This window comes from Dipodomys spectabilis, unplaced genomic scaffold (assembly GCF_019054845.1).
Source record: "Dipodomys spectabilis isolate Male_0828 unplaced genomic scaffold, ASM1905484v1 ptg000368l, whole genome shotgun sequence".
NCBI classification, from domain to species: Eukaryota; Metazoa; Chordata; class Mammalia; order Rodentia; family Heteromyidae; genus Dipodomys; species Dipodomys spectabilis.
Window position 1 is genome coordinate 1752998 of NW_024871045.1, and position 4557 is coordinate 1757554.

Genomic DNA, 4557 nt, shown 5'->3' on the forward strand with positions numbered 1-4557 from the left:
GCCGAACAGTCTTAATTTTGGCAAATATAAGCAAATTCCCAAAATTAAACGTATTTAAAACAATAAAATTTTTAACAAACCTTAGGACTTGCTACAGTGCTCATTATGACAGGTGCCATGTATAGAATAATTGAATTTCTACTGTTACACATCTCTTGAACAACAGATATCTGGAATTATTTTGTTTTTGACATATCTAACTTGACTTTATTCTTAAATGTGTGCTTACATAAGAAATATATGGTTCTAAAATTTCACGACAAGTCTTTTGAAATTATTTTTGTTGAATTTTCTAGTTTAGGAAAATCAATTCCACTTTATGTATAAAAAATGTTCCGTGCTCAGTTTGGCAACACATACACTAAAATTGGAAAAATACAGAGAGAATTAGCATGACCCCTACGCAAGGATGACATGCAAATTCATGAAGATTTCCACATTTTTACAACAACAGATGCTGGAGGGTATGTGGACAGAAGGGAACCCTACTCCATTCTTGGTGGGAGTGAAAACTTGTTCAAGCACTTGGAAAGAAGTATGGCGGTTCCTCAAAAGATTCCACATAGAGCTCCCCTATGACCCAGCAATCCCACTTTTGGGCATTCATCCAAATGATCAAACAAGACCATACTATAACTACCAGCACAGCTATGTTTATTGCAGCATTATTTACCATAGCTAAGATAGGGAACCAAACCCGATGCCCCTCAGAAAATGAATGAATCAAGAAAATTTTGTGTGTGTGTGTGTGTGTGTGTGTGTGTGTGTGTGTATGTATTTTCCTATCTATCTATCTATCTTTCTATCTATCTATCTATCTACACATACATATATATGTATATATATTTGTATATATGTATATTTATATACATAAATATAAATATAGATTGGAATGTATATATATGTAAGGTATCCCTTACTTGCAATAAATAATATAAGCGGAAAACTGGAATAAGCAGAAAAGATCAAAAGCTAAATGCATATTACTAAATAAGATGATGTTAAGCTAAATGAACCCCAAGATAAGGACAGAAGTGTTTTTTTTTATTCTTTCTTACTGTTGTTTCTAACATATTTATAATGTACAATGTGATTTTTTTTTGTTTTTTATTTGGTCCTCCCACACAGTATAAGCCCTGTTTTCACTGGATTTGATGTTGGTGCACCTACATCCTGAAAATACACTTCTCTAATTTGGGGAAGGAAAGGGAAAAATCAAAATGCTTAAATAGAGATAAAAGTTGAGCCATTGTAACAATGAGATGCACAAGACAACATGTTGGGGGGTGTGGGGGTGTGGGGATGAGAAGTGTACATGTGGAGGTGGAGGGGAAGGGATGGTGGGGGGAAAAACAAAGGAGGAGGTAACAATGCTTGAAAAGAAATGCACTCATGACTTTGCTCATGTAACTTTAACCCCTCTGTACAGTACTTTTACAATAAAAAACATTAGAAAATGTTCTGAGATGGAAGAGTTTATTTTATTTTACCCATATAATATTGTTAACAAAGAAATTAATGGGGGGGAGGATTGGGTGGGGGGCCGGGGGAGGCTGGGAAGGGATGGGAAGGGGAAACAAAGGAGGAGGCTACAATACTTGATAAGAAATGTGCTCATTATCTTGCCCATGTAATTGTAACCCCTCTGTACAGTATTTTCACAATTAAAACACACACATACACACACACACACACACACACACACAAAGAAATTAATGGAAAAGACTGACCCATAGATATTTTGAGTAAGTGTGTGAGTGTGTGTGTGTGTGTGTGTGTGTGTGTGTGTGTGCATGCCTGCATGTTGGTGTGCTCAGAGTTTTAACTCAGGGCTTCATGGTCTCGCTAAGCCTTTTCTCTCTAGATTGGTGAGCTACTATATGAGCTACATCTCCATTCCTGGACCTTTGCTAGTTTATTTAAATTTTGGAAAAATAATCTTAGGAATTTTTTGGCCTGATTGGCTTCCAACTCTTATCCATAATTCTCAGGGTCCTGAGTAGATATGCAGAGTAAACAGGATTACATGTGTGACCAACCATCACAATGCTTTCAGAATAATTTTAAAAGTAGAAAAAAATTTAGTTCACGGGGGGACTGTTTTATCATTTCCTACTTTTAAAGCATTTTGGAGTGATTATATGTGAATTTATTTCATGTTGAGATTCTTAAAAGAGAGTAAGTGATAGTATTTAAAAGTTTTAGTACTTTTTTAAAAGAATACTGGAACTGTGGGACAGAAGAAATTTGCCTCTCTTTGGACCTCAATTTATAAGCTCAGCTCTGTGCACGATAACCCAATGTCACAACACAATCTGTGTTGAAGACAAAATGTGACAGAAAACAATTACCATGGGCAATAATTGCTATGCTATTATTTATTGGACAATATGAATATTGAATTGAGAGTGTAAGAGAATGGAGATATTTCACCTACCGTTTTTGTATTGCTGAAAGGCTTTTGGAAACTTTGACTCATTTCCTTCCTCACTGTGTGTCTTTGGGCCATGCACTTAGTGACTTTAATTACAATTGTTCTCAACTCTAAAATGGTAATAACATTAGCATCATAGCAAATGTTTTCTTAAGTACTAAGAGACATAAAACTTGTGAAATACTTAACATAAATTACTAATGAACTTTGAGTTTAGCCAGCAGTTTTTTTTAATACTAAACAGAATGTGCTATGTATTACAGAAATCAATACATGTAGTGAGCCACCAGAAGTAACGTTATCTATTGACTATGCTGTGCTTCCAAGGAAGCCAGGTGGATAACTTCTCATGCTGTAAATCAAACTGCTTATCTTATGTCTTGATAGTGCTAAACTATCAGGGTCAGAATAATGAAGGAATTGTAGACTGAGCTAAGGTCCATATGAAAATGTTCAAAATTGATAAAGCCTAAAAGTAACTAAGCAGTATATTGTGTTTTTCATTATTTAAGTTAAATTGCAAAGAAAGGGAAGACCTAGAAGAATGAATTCTCTTTTTGATAACCTATCATAGGTCCTTAGCAGGATGAACTCTTTCCTCATTCTTGTAGAGGCATCATCAGATGAGAGGAACTCTATTTTTTTGGTTGCGTCTTTCAATTTATTCTTCAGTTTGAAATCTGAACTACATGAGACTGAAAGAAACCAAGGAAAATTAGACACACAGGCTTTGGAAAAAGCAATCAGAGTAAAATAAACTAAATACATATAGCCTTGTAAAAGGCTTCACTAAATTGAGTTATATAGTCTCAAGCATAAGCAAAAATGATTTAAGCAATATCATGTTATTGAAAATTGAAAAATGTTAGGTGTTGCTCAATTTTTTCCTTTCTACTTCCTGGAATGTATTATTGATTTTGTATAGAGAGATTAAAGATGAGATTAACAAGGAACTTGATTAAAAATCGATAAAAGTTCTGAATAGACATATTTTCCAATATGCCCTGAAAATCACCAGTGGCTTTAAAAAGTTGTGTTTAATATCACTTCTATGCTGGCTTAATGCTGTGTGAACAGAAGTCATTAGAGAAATGCAATTCAAAATTACTATGATACTACTACATAACTATTATAACTCTTATCAAAAATATTCGAAGGAACTTGGTGTGGTGGTAAAGGCTTGTAATTCCAAGCATTTGGGAAATTGGAGTAAGAGGATTTCAGCTTAAGGCCAGCCTGGGATACTGCACATAGTAAAAACATGCCCTTTAAAAAAAACTTAAAAGGTAATAATGTTGGTGAGAGTGTGGAGCAAAGGAAATTTTCTACACTCTTGGTCAAAATATAGATTAGTATTCTCGTTGTAGAAAGTAGTATGCAATTTTCTAAAGAAATGCAAAGTTGAAATATCATCTGACCCACCAATCATATGATTAATTCTCTCTGGGTAACTCGTAAATATATCTGTAGTTCACTGTTATTCACATTTTTCACAGCAGGCAAGATATAAATCAAAGTTATGTGTTCAACTACAGACTAATAAAGCAACTGTGGCACATGCACAAATATAATTTTCTGTTTCATCTTTAAAATAGCAAGAGATTTCTCCCATTAGCCACAACTTACAATGACCTAAAAGATGTAATCTAAATGATGTAAAATGTTGCTTTCTGATCTTTGTAAAACAACACACACACACACACACACACACACACACACACACACACAGCAACCTAAGCAACAGAGAAATTTTTCAAAAAGTAAAGCAACTGATATTGCTGGGGCATTTATGTCACAATATAGATGATAGTGGATATACAGGATGACCAAGTATAGAGTTGTAATGTATAACGTGAGGATACAGGGGACAACACTGGCCTTACATAGGAATGAAGCTAAATATGTAGGAGTTGGTCTTCCTTGTAGGGGTTTCTCTTTTAGGTGTTCTTCCTTCAGTAATGGATGAGATAAACATAATTCTTTACATATACTTGCCTGTTTGCAGAAATAATAACAAACAATATAGCAATAATGTTTTATGCTCAACATGGAACAAAATGCCAAATGAATGTACATGAAATTATCCTTGATATAAACTAATTATTATTAATAAGGGAACCCAT

General features: G+C 34.2%; 1 non-coding gene across 1 annotated transcript; it reads left to right on the forward strand.

Annotated features, from left to right (window-relative positions):
- Window positions 1-337: 337 nt before the first annotated feature.
- Window positions 338-444, forward strand: LOC122096351. Its single transcript, XR_006145282.1, has one exon. It is a non-coding gene; the product is annotated as a U6 spliceosomal RNA (small nuclear RNA).
- Window positions 445-4557: the final 4113 nt, after the last annotated feature.